Source organism: Nannospalax galili, unplaced genomic scaffold (genome assembly GCF_000622305.1).
Source record: "Nannospalax galili isolate Female #2095 unplaced genomic scaffold, S.galili_v1.0 scaffold87, whole genome shotgun sequence".
Taxonomy (NCBI): Eukaryota; Metazoa; Chordata; class Mammalia; order Rodentia; family Spalacidae; genus Nannospalax; species Nannospalax galili.
This window is the reverse complement of record NW_008360320.1, coordinates 9,240,713-9,253,155: the sequence shown is the minus strand read 5'-3', so window position 1 is coordinate 9,253,155 and position 12,443 is coordinate 9,240,713.

Genomic DNA, 12,443 nt, shown 5'->3' with positions numbered 1-12,443 from the left:
ATGTTGAGTCTAAAATCAGGAATTAATGAAGTGACATCACAGATAGACACATATGAAAGAATTTTGTTTTTAAGAAGTTAGTTTTGGTTTTTGTTTTGAGGAATTTCAGTACAATCAATGTCAAGACCAGGAGAAGGAGAAGAAGGAGGAGGAGGAGAGGACAGCCCTCTAAAAAACAATGATGCAGTGTGCTGAGAATTTTAGAGATATCTAAAAAAAACAAGTAGAGGTAGAACCACCAAAGGGAGAAATAACTGACCTTTATTCTCTTTTTAGAAGGGAAATGGTATATAGATATTTCCCACCAGAAGGGAAGGTATCTAATCATCTTACTGCAAAAACTGACTACATTGACCCAAGATAACTACATTGTAGGAAGAAAATGATGCAAGACTAGTGTGGAGTTGTGTAAGCTCTACCTGACTGAGCTATTTATCTAATAACAATTAAATGCAGTACTCTAACCACATATCTTTTCTTAGGAATAGATGGGGAGGTACACTAGATACTTCATGTAGGATGTGAAGTGAATGTAGGAAAAAGCCTATCATTCTTTTTCTATTCTTATATCTAATGTGAATAGACACAATTAATTGAACACCAACCATATATTCCATACTTTGATGAATATTTTAAAAGCACATTATCTCAATTTACCCCCATGTAAAGAAATTGTCCTCTACATATGGATCCAAACTCTAGCATATAAAGAGAATGCATGATTGCTTAGGTTATCCAACTGAAAGATGATAAGCCCAGTATTTGAAATGCAGGTCCTGTTAAATATAAAACCTTAGATGTAACTTCAGTGCAAAACTGCCTCATTCTTCAGTGCAAATTGCACAGAAAAATTATTATAAGTATGTGTCTGTGGTGGATGAATAACTGAATTATAATAGTACCCCATTTATCCATGGTTTTGTTTTCCAATGTTTCAGTTGTTCTCAGTCAACAACAGGAAAAAATAAAAATAAGTGAAAAAAATCGAATACAGAAAATTCCAGAAATAAACAATTGGTAGGTTTCAAGTTGTATGCCACTCTGAATAGGATAGTGAAATCACCTGTCCAGGAAATGAGTCCTCCCTTTGCCCACTGTATCCACACTATATATACTACCTTCCTAGTAGTTACCTAGTAGCTCTCTTACCAGCAGTGCTGCTGCAGATTCAGTGTTACTTTCAAGTAGCCCTCATTTTACTTAACGATGGCCACAGAAACCATGAATTTTAATGTAAAGGGGGTACCAGCACATAAACATGAAAGAACAGAGTACCTCTGGTACTACATGGCAGCACTATGGAGACTATAAGAGAGAACATAGCATATACTATGCTATGGGTACTATCTGCAATTTCAAGAATCCACTGGAAATCTTGGTAACAAAGACATGCAGATAAGGAGGAATTATTGTATAAGGAAACTGAGCCCTGTACCAAGCTGACTTACTAAAGGGAAAGTAACAAGAAATTTTTAGGCTTGATGCATGTGGACAGACGTGGTCAGATAGAGAGCATAAGGAAAGCCAAAATGTTCCTAGATGTTAGCAGTGAAGCCAGACACTGGACACCTACCTGTCAGTAATATGATTCACAGAGAAGGAAGCAAATCTTGAGCCAAGTCTGACTAATATCCCACAAGTATGTGGCTCTTCAAAGCATGAGTTGGGAGCACTCTGCTATCCTTAACCCATGTTTTCCCTTCACACTTGTTTCCTGTGTTTTAAATGTATTTTAACATATATTGGATACATTTAAAATATATTTATTGTTTCACTTAATGTGAGAGTGGAAATCAAGTTAATAATTAAATTTTAAAATAAATTTGGGGCTTCAATCATACAGTTTCTTCAGACATGTTTAAAGGGGTTTAAGTAGGTGGTGCACAGCTTCCCATTTAACTTTCAGCAAGTCTAAGAGTATGACCACCAAATTCCAGATTAGGGGAGATCTGAAAAGTGTGGGTTTTTAGGAGGAATTAAACAGCATAGTTGATCACTTAAAAATCATTGAAGAGACATGAGATTTTCACAGAATGAAAGGAAAAAACCATCCTCACTAAACAGTGCAACTATCTCCTAGTTTGAAAATGACTTTCTCCTCAAATATGAGGAAGGCAAAGAGATGGGAAATGACTAATACCGAAAGATATTTTCTTGGTAATTTCTTGTAATATCAAGTCAATGATTACCAGCTCTCCCTCACCTCCATTTTTTTCCTAATTCTGAGCTCACTAGATGGCAAGTCTCCTCGTTGCCTTCACCAAGCTCAACCAGGCTTCCTAATGGAGAGTCTGGGAGCTGCTGATTACTACAGGCATGTCACATGAATACTGACTGTAATAAAGGAGGGTTTTGTCTGGGATTCCTCCCGTTGTAAAGGAGCAGGGGTATTGAGGCCACTGTTGATTCATGAGAACAGACGTAACTCTGCAAATGAGCAATGAATAGGAAGTGAGTTAGGAACAGGGAGACAGCACTTCTTATCAAAAGCCTGCGGACTGCTGCTCTGACAGTGAGCGTCAGTGTCTGACACAAGCTCTCATCTCATGGACCTCTGAAGAGTCAGAGTGAAGCAGCTCCTAGGAATGCTGAAAGGATAGGTATCTGATTTGCTTTAACTGCAGGCATGTGTGTGACCAAATAAAGCAGATCCCCAAAGAGTCTTTTTCCAGATGTATATGCAGCATTTGTAGTTTATCTGAGCTTATTTTGGAGAGTGAAGGCCCTTCAAAGTAACATAATCCTTGTGGATAGAGGGTTGGTACTCAGGAACCTAGATTTCAGTTCCCAGTTGTTAATAAACTGTCTTCGATTACTGATTTCAAGTCTAAAAAAATTTAAAACTGCCCAAATTCAGAAAAAAGACAATTTTAACAAATCATTCCCCAGTTCATGTTTGCCAGACAAGCTACCAGAAATTTTCAGTTGGAGGCTGTCTCTTAATTTGCTCAGAGATTAAAATTCATTTCCATTTCTTCATTTGTTCAGTCAATGAGCGTGTATGTCCTTTGCCCAAGCCCCCACTAACGGTGTTGTCACCCACCTGTGAAGACAGAGGTGTCTAGGGAAGACCAAGGGGCATGTGGAGAATATTTAAGATTAAATTTGTAAAAGTCTGTAAGTCCAAATTACTAGTGTAATATCTATGACATTTTTATTTAAAAAATCTGTGATATTTTTAACAAATTCATTTTCATCTAAAAATTTTACCAAAAACATCTACAAAAAAGTATTGTGAAAAATTATTTTATAGTTTATTTTATAAAAACTTAAATATAGCTGTACAGAGACAAGAAATTCAACAATTATTCATTCTAAATTTATGTGCTTTTATGTTGAGTAACCCTCATTCACACTCACAATTGAGCTTGAATCTTCCTGAAGCGCTGGTCTAACTAGTCCAGGATGTGCGGGCAGTGCCTACCTCGGTTTAGACGCATATAAACGATAAATTCCCCTCAGACAATCACAGTTCTTTTCTCTCAGCAATAGCCAGGGGCGGCAGCAAAGGGTGAAGGAGATCCATCATGAAATGCCCAGTGTCAATGTGTTCTCCCAATTTACTTACTGACCTTCAGCTTGCAGCCACACTGCTGACCCTCATGAGTTGGAGCCTGAGGGGGAAATGGCAGTGAGTACCGATTCCTATGTCCTGTTGTTCTGTGGTCTCAATTAAGTGCTAATTAATTACCACTGGCATCTTTGGCATTGCTTGTCAAATTGCATTTAGGAGTATCTTTTCACTGTTTAAACATCAGTAGGCCAAAAATCCACAGCTAAAATTCCCATGTATTCATATATCCTTTTTTTCCCCTCTTCAAAATTATGCTCAAGAATCAACAAATATATCCATAACCACTGCAGGTAGTTTTCAAATGCAACAAACAGGAATTAGTATTGTCAATTTTGATTAATAGTTCTTCATTAATAAACATCCTGTTATTCAGTGTCCACCTGCAGTTGCTAATGTTGCCTGGAATCAATTAGCTCATATAATTTGATTTCTTTTACAAAGACATTTTGGGATGTGCTGTGCTGATGATAAAGGTTCTATTTGAGCAGTTGTTGATTGTGAGTTAGATTGTACCTGAAATGGATTTCTCTTCCTGTGTGGATCTGTATACAAGAGTGTGTGTTTTTCAAGGGACTGGGGAGAAAATATTCCTTGAAGAAGCCTTGAATTTAAAATTTCATTTAAAAACATCATGGGGGGTATTCCTCCTGAATATTCTGACTTTATCTGACGACTAAAGAATACAGATCCTAAAATGTTATGTATCCTCTTCCTTAATCAAGTTCTTTTATTTAGTAGACTGAATCTTCTTTTAAATTAAGAAAAAACAAGGTAGAACTAAGAAGTACTAAGGCCAAAACATCAGCTAGCACTGAGACATAGAGGCTGAAAGCACAGTTTCATTTCGCTTATGATATAATTTATTTTTCTCTCCTAATTACAAGCTATTGCATCGTGTAACATAGAAAAACGTATCTTAAATTTCTATATACAAGATATGGTGCAAATGACAAAAATGCAATTCAAACAGCAAAAGAGGGAATCTATAGAAATATGTAATTGAAAATTCAATGACTGGCTATGACTCTGGGCATGATTAGATCCCCTTGCCAAAAAGTATTACCAAGACTTTACCTCTTTCCATCTCTAAACTCTGCTCTCCACTGGTTAACTTTGTTTTGACTTAAAAAAAAAAAACAAAAAAAAAAAAAAAAAAAAACAACCCTTTCTTCCTGGCAGCAAAATGGCAGTTCCAGGATTGTACCAAGTCAGCTTCACACCCTCAGGGGCATGTAGCTGCTCTTTTGCTGTGGGAATAGAAAACTCCCAGGAATCATTCTCCTTGGCCTGGCTTGGGTCCCTTGTTTACTTCTTGTTTGTTCCTGATCCATTCTCTATAGCAAAAGAATGCATGGCTCTCATTAGCTGGATTTGGAATGCAGGCCCACCCACCCTGGGTTAACTTCACTGAAACACAGAGGTTGGGAGTGGCCAAGAAGCAATTTCTCTCAAACGGGATCTCGCTAAAAGGAAGGAGCAATGACTGGAAGCCAAATTTAAAAAAAAAAAAAAAAAAAAAAAAAATCTCCCAGTCTAAAATTGCAAATTACTTCTAAAATTTTTTTTTTACAAAAAAAAGAGGGTGGGGGGGAAAAAAAAAATTTTAAAAAAAAAAAAAAAAAAAAAAAAAAATCTACCAGTCTACAATTGCAAATTACTTCTAAAATCTTTTCTTTCCCCCAACTCCTCTATCTTTGGTAATAATAATACGTTAGTCAATAGAAGTGAATAAAGGCTAATTTACATTAAGCATCACTCGTGTCTATAATTAGGGAAAGTTGCCCATCTCACCAATTTTCTGCTAAATTGGCATTGTTTTCTCAAAAATTGATGTAATATCCATCTCTGTGCATTCCTTCTATACCGCAGGATAGCTCACGTACTGGTGAGCTAAGACTACAGAAGTAAATATGAAAGGTCCTTAAAAACCAACATGCGCAGGCAGGATAGCTGGTTAGTAAGAAAGAAGGCTTCAAATGAAACATAGCTAGATTCCAATCTCAGGAGCTGAGCTTCTTAGCTGTGAGTGTACTACAAGTTCTCATGAAGATTAAATTGATAATATATTGTATGTATATTATATATATAATGTGCTCAGCATAGCATCAAGCACATAATGTAATTTTTCAAAAATTGATAGTTATTGTTGGATATGTAATGGAATAGTAAAAGCAAATCACTTTCCACTGTGCCTGGCACATAGTAAGTGCTTAGGGAATGAAAATTAGCACCTGCTCACATGAAAGAGAAAAAGGAGTAGGATCTGTGAATAGAAAATTTAAAACTCAAGTCATATCAACTGTGACAGATTTGGAGAAAACCTTGCAAAATCAGCCATACCAAACCTTGTCCTCTGAGAAAACCCTCTAGTAATTTTAGATAAAATAGAATTTAACTTCTCTCCAAAGAAAGTGTTCCCAAAGCAACTCTTTTCCTTTCTACTCTCATATTTCATCAGCTTACATAATATTTAATTAAATTACATAATTACAATAATAAGTACAACTGGCATAAACTTGTTTGGGGCTCTCTCCTGGGACTTCCCTCTAGTGGGAACAGATGTGCACAGCAGAGAGTCGTTAACTAACTGGGAACATCAAGTGTGTTGAAGGCGTTGGTCAGTTATTTTACAGGGGGAAATAAAAAGCTGGGTAAGTGGAAGTCAGCCAAGAGAGCGCCTGCCACATGCATGAGCTCTTTGCATTCTCTTCTACCTGAATTCCCTAATTTTGACAATTTATCCATAAATTTAAAACTTTGATTTATATTTCTTAAACAGTTATCCATAACTGATATGCTCAAAACTCCATAAACAGAATTTTAAGCATGACTTCCAGAGCCAGTTTTGATACTCTGTGGTCACTATTGCGTATTGGGCAAAAAAAGCAATGGGAAAAGGAAATGGTCCAATATAAAGCGTAAGTATTTGATGATGTCCAATATTCACAAGTCTTTAGAAAGTGGGGTTTATGCTCATTTCTAAGAAAGGCATGAAAGAAACTTGTTCCACAGTTTGAAATGACCACGTCAATTGGGTAGAACCTAAAAGAGCATTCAGATGTGCTTGTTTAATGATACCTGGTCTCCTGACTGGACAATTTAATGAAAGAACAGGGGCCATGATTTCCGCCCTTCATGGTGATCTCACGAAAAATCTTGAAACGTCTATGTTTATTGCACAGCAATCTTCATCATCAGAGTAAAACTCGAGGGCATTTGTAACACATGTATTGTTAACTTGGGGTTTGGGGAAATACATGATTCTGAGTTGTTTTAGGTAATACAATACTCATTAGCAGCTAAAATATCAAGTTCTTACTGGTAAGAAGATACTACTATTGAGTAGCGTGCTATATCTAGCTCACTGTGTGCCTCAAGAAGTCAAAATTTTATGATTGGAGAATAAGCTACCATATAGAATTTTCTAAATCTGGAAGAAATGTGCCTTTCACTGGTCTTCTGTGAGGTCATTTAGCATCTAAGCAATAGAGCTTATTCCACTTCTCATTTGATTGTAAGATGATTGGTGTTGCCCTCAACAATCACTAACATCCCTCTTAGACACCAACACTGAACAGGGTTTCTCAGTGGTTATAGAGACTTGTACAGGACTAGTTCTTTAGACCCAAAGAAGTTGCAAAGGTCTGAGGGTCTATTTCAATGTCATGGAGGCTGCCTGGTAGCTGATTCTCTTTAGTCACTACAATGTCAAACATTTGGGTATAAACAACAGTTTAATGATTAATCATTATATTGGGTGAGAAAAAAAGATTTGTGAGCCAAGTCAGCATTTTTGCTTTGTTATTTTTTTCTTGTCCAATGCAAATCATATGCTCTGCTTTGTAAAGCACTTACATTCAATAGCATTCTGCTTTTCTTTATATATTTTTATTTATTCTTTGACAATTTCATATAATGTATTTTTATTATATTTACTTCCATTACTTTCTTTTATCCCTTTCTACTTGCACGCAATCCCTTATATTCAACAACATTCTTTTTTAAAGATTTATTTTTATTTTTGTCTATGAGTATTTTGCCTGTATGTATGTAAATGCACCACATGCACGAAGTGCCCATGAAGGCCAGGAGAGGGTATTGGATCCCCTGGAACCGGAGTTACAGATGGTTGTGGGCTGCAACATGTCTGAGATCCAAACCCAGGTTCTCTGTAAGAGTAGCCAGCACTTTTGACCACTGATTCATCTCTCCAGCCCCTTGACAGCATTCTTAATATGAAGACTGTCAAGAAAGAGCTCAGGTTGGTCTCATTCTTTGGTTCAGAGAATGAAACCAAACATTTATAACAAACATTATAACAAAAATGTGACCAAGTCTGCTCACTGGGAGAAAAAGGAATATTTTGCTAAAAAAAATCACAGAGGACATTGAAGGAAGATCACTAGGAAGAGAAGTAGTGTCTGGTAATGAGAAGAGCACTGTGCTGTGTGAAGGAGCTGGGATTTACCTTGTGAACAACAGAAAAACATTGGCGGTTTTTAGTCAGAGACTGACTCACACGATGAAGCTCAGAGAGTGCATCTACACGCACATTACCTTAGAATGCTCTATGATCTGTGTTTGGGGCCAGGCAATGAGCATTTGAAGTGTACATACAGGGCAGAAAAAGACAATAGCTTTGGAGACAGAATTAGAAAATTAGATGTGAGAGTCAAGCTCCCCAGCAGTCCAGCTGGAGTCTAGAACTAGATTCTGACCCTGTTGGGGAAAGGAAAGGAAACAAGAATCAAAGCCACAGCAGACACACCACCTGGGGAAACTAGCCACAGACCAGCAGCTCATTCTTGGGCCATCCATCAATGAGCTGTAAGAAGACCTAGGGTCACTGTAAAAATATTAGGCATAGGGACTGGAGAGATGGTTCAGCCATAAAAAAGCACTGGCTGCTCCTACAGAGGACCCAGGTTCAGTTCGCAGCACAGGTTCAGTCACCACAAGGTGACTAACAACCATCTGTAACTCCAGTTCCACTCTGTCCCCTTTCCGGCCTTCACTGCACGACACAGGTGCACTTAAATACATGCAGGCAAAGTTCCCATACACAAAAACTAATAAAATAAATTTTAAGATATTGGGTACTGCTAATGCAGAAAAGGCATGGTACTAAGAACCTTGGGAAACGTTTTCTTTCCTTCCGCATTGTTAGTCCTCAGAGTTAAATTAAGATTTGTTCAGTCTCCCACTCTTAGAGTTAGGTATTCAGTGTCTCTGAGGGTCTCTGGAAGGGTGTGCTTTCATGTAGTCATTCCCGGGGTTGCTTAACCCTCACCTCACCCACGCCTTACCACATGCCGGTTCCCCTATTAAAGGTTCCTCTGCCATGTTGCTCAGGATCTCCTGATCAAAGCCCTGGCAGAATTTCCCCCAAGGATTCACAGTGGACGGAAGCTGTGAGTCCAGCCTAGCCGATCATTTAAATGTCAAGGTGTGTACCAGGCACCCCAGCACTGAGATTCTATTCCCCCTTCTCCCCTCTTCTAAGGATTTCCATAGCTTGGCTTTTCTACCTGACTTCTAACTTCTCACTATGCCACTCAGCCCTACACTATACTCTCAGATTCTAATCTCTCTTTTTTGCACATAACTCTCCAAAGTCCATTTTTTGTTTTATATATAGAAATTTGGTTCTCGCTTTTCTGGCTATATGCTAAAGGATTATCTTCTCACAAAACCAAAATGGTCCATCAAAATGTTTTGCTAAGCAAGAAAGAAAATCAGATGATTTTTCTCTCCTAAGTGGAATTTGCTGTCAGCTATTAAAATAGAATGGCCCTGACTATACTTGAATCTATAACTTGAGTATAATTATACATCAGACTAATATATCTAAACTGATCTGCAGATAGTCTTCTGGGCTGTCCCTATATGTGTGGACCCTTCTGACTACCACAGTCTGACTGCATATTAGGAAAAACACATGTCAAAATCTATCTCTTGACTTTCTGTGACAGGTAGAGATGTAATCTTACCAGAGAGGAAATTCCCTTGAGCCATTACACATGCAAAATATTTCTTCAATTGAGAAATATGACTGGAAGATTTCACTGCAAACTCAGGTCCTAAAATTGCAGTGTGCAAACTAGAAAAAGAGCTCTTTGCTCTGAAGCAATATTCTCTCCAGGCTGTTGATGCCATTGGAGAAATTTACATCTTGAAACAGTGCTGTGGTGATAGCAAGCACAATGTCAATGATCTGCCAGGTCCAACACTTCATCTGGTCCCAGGTAAAGCAGGGTAGTTTCCTGTCTTACCATGAGATAAATGTGGGCCCCAGACTGTCAGTCATACAGAGCCTATTTAGTGCTTTAAAAGAAAATGAAACCCTCTCGCTCAATGACAAACACAGCACAGTTTCCAGTCGAGGGCTATGTTTTTGTATTGGAGCATTGACTTAAACAGCTTGTTGCTTTTCAAATACTGAAGCAATACTACTCGTTTTTTCAGAATATTAAAATTGGGAACAATTTAATAAAAAGAAAAGAGAAATGAGCAAGAATCCAACAGCTACAGTCAATCTACCACATTATTGTGATACTGTTTCAACATCTTGTCACTCATCCCCTCCCCCACATTTGCCCCAGTCTAAATCACTGACCCAAACAATGACAAAAATGTAAAAGGACCAAAGCAACTCACCAGCCTTGACCAGGAGAGAGGCTCCTTAACAAAAACATCCACAGCATTACCTGGGCCCATGATGACACTCGGGTCATGCTGGGCAGGTGACCAATAGTAATAAGGGCTAATTAGATAGCTTTTATTGGAATATTTACAAAGAAACATGCAAAATAAAGCTGACCTAAAGAAAATATTATAAAGTCTCTCACTGAGCATGCTCGGAGAGCATTTTAACTTCTTTTATTTTTAAAATGCTCAACCACTTTCTTCAAAAACTTGGCTTGATCTTCCTGATTCAGTGATAACTGAAGTCATGCCAACTTTGATGTTTTTAGCTTCAGCTGTTTTAGAGCTATATGTGATCCCCCAAAAAGGTTGGAATGATTTTTTTCTGAGTGAAGAAGGAAACATATGTTTTAACCCTCATGTGCCTTTTTTGAAAAGGATGAATTAACATCCTATAATATTTTATCGCTAGGCTTAAAATAAAGAATTTAGATTGAAAGTCAAGGAGACATTTCATTTTTTAGGAATTAAGATGGAGACGCAGGCCTTTAGGAACTAATGCTGTGGTTTTTAATCTGTCCTCTAAATACAACAGCTTCCTCGCCTGCTGCTATTGTTTTTAAAATGGCAGCTGAGACAAGGCAGTTTGGAGACTTGAGCAAGAAGGACCACACACAAACCAAATTTCAGGACATCAAAGAACATAAAACTAATGTGCAGAAACACTGAAGCATCTTGAAAACATTTTTTTTCTAAACAGATATATGGCATAAAGAATGGGAAATAAAAATGAACTTAGAATGCTTTAATCCACCTGATGATCTGATTTTCCTTCTAATTTATAGAGGCAGGAAGGGAAGAACAAACAGTGAGGCTGAGTGGTACCAGATATAACTGATCCCATTGAAGAAGAAAGTGCTCAGAGGAGAGTTATTTGGGAGGGGAGTTATTTGGGAGCCACGTCTCAATTCCTTTCTATTGCTGATTGTGTCAGTGCTTTGTCGGGTGACCAAAAGGATCAGCTGGTCACTGGGCCTCCTTAGGACACACCAGAGATAGTAAAGAAAAACAATCAAGATGGAATATGAAATGTCCCCTATGAGTTGAATGCTTGGCCAGCTGGTGGAGCACTCCTGAGAGGTGGAGGGGAGAAATTTGGGAGCTGGACTTAAGAACTGGGTTGTTTGCCATGTGTCCTTAATGGTCTCTTCTCTTTCCTGATTCCCTCTCCCTGTCTCCCGCCCCCTCCCTGTTTCCCTCCCCCTCCCCCTGTTCCTTCTCCTCCCCCTCTCCCTCTCCCCTTTCCTGTCCACCACAGTCTCTTCTGCGATAGACTCCCACCACCAAATGCATAGAGCCAAGTTACCATGGACTGAACCCTCTGAAATCATGAATCACAGTGAATCTTTCCTCCGTTAAGTTGTTTTGTCACTGCTACTAAAAAACTAAATAATACACACGATAATTAGGGTAAACGTCAAGGTAGACAACAAACAGTGTTAAAGATTCGAAAGAGGTTGTCTCATGCAGCCCCTGGTAAACCTGTTCTTCATGCAAAACTGACATGGGAAGTGGCTTCTGACTTCAGGGGGGATCTTATCTATGTTACAGTGAGTAGAAACACTGGAGAACGTGATGCTTCCAGATCAGATCCAGGTCATTTTTGCAGATGATTATGTAAAGACAAGTCTAGCCATCTAATAATATCAAGTTCAATTTTTCTCTAAGTCATATCCCCCTGCTATATTCTGGTAGGTACCCAAAATTCTGGAAGAACAACAAAAGGAAAGAATTGGTTAAGAAATGACAAATGTCTCACTCTCTTATAATGTCAGAAGAACTATTGGCAGAAAAATTAAAACCAGAATGAAAGGTTTAAAGGAAATTGAGTCTGTGTTTACAAAAGGATTCCAGTTCTGGGTGAACTATCCAACTCAACCAGTTGCTTTGGAGAAACATGATTAAAGTGATGACTGAGGTGTTTTGTGTCCTAGCCTCAGTTTCCTTTATTCCCCTCTGAGTGCAGTGACAGCCAATCAGAAAGGAACCTGGCCTGGAGGCTTGTCAGTGATAATAATTGAAAACATCTGTCCCTGTAGCAAGTGTGGGAAGCCAGTGCCTTTCTCTGACAGAGGGAGTTCTCAGACAGCAGAGCCATAACCACGGCTGTGCTCATATTCTCCTTCACAGACTTTTCTCACCGCCAGCTGTCTTTATTCTCCTG